Genomic DNA, 386 nt, shown 5'->3' on the forward strand with positions numbered 1-386 from the left:
ACTTGCATTCCGCTAGGACACTGAAAACCCGAAACAAAACAGACGTAAATACCCTGTTCTTATGTATCTCAGTGCAGAACGGGGGTGAGGGCAGAGAGAGGGGGAGACCAGGCTGAAGGAAGAGGAGCGGAGGGACGGGGACGCTAAGGGGGAAGCACACCAAATCCATTAGTACTATATATAGAGATACTCGTATATACTGCGTTTCTTAGCCTAAGAAGAAACTTGTTTGACGGGACGGGCGGCCTTTGCGGTCCGCGATGCTGGTGCTGGTCGGGCGCACGGATCTCCCGGGCCGAAGCGGGGCTGGCCCAGGCTGGCTGGCGGGGGGACGGGGTGGGGGGCGCCCCAAGGGTGGGTGGGGGGAGCAGAGGCGGGGCTGGGGT

Source organism: Bison bison, unplaced genomic scaffold (genome assembly GCF_000754665.1).
Source record: "Bison bison bison isolate TAMUID 2011002044 unplaced genomic scaffold, Bison_UMD1.0 scf7180017864365, whole genome shotgun sequence".
NCBI classification, from domain to species: Eukaryota; Metazoa; Chordata; class Mammalia; order Artiodactyla; family Bovidae; genus Bison; species Bison bison.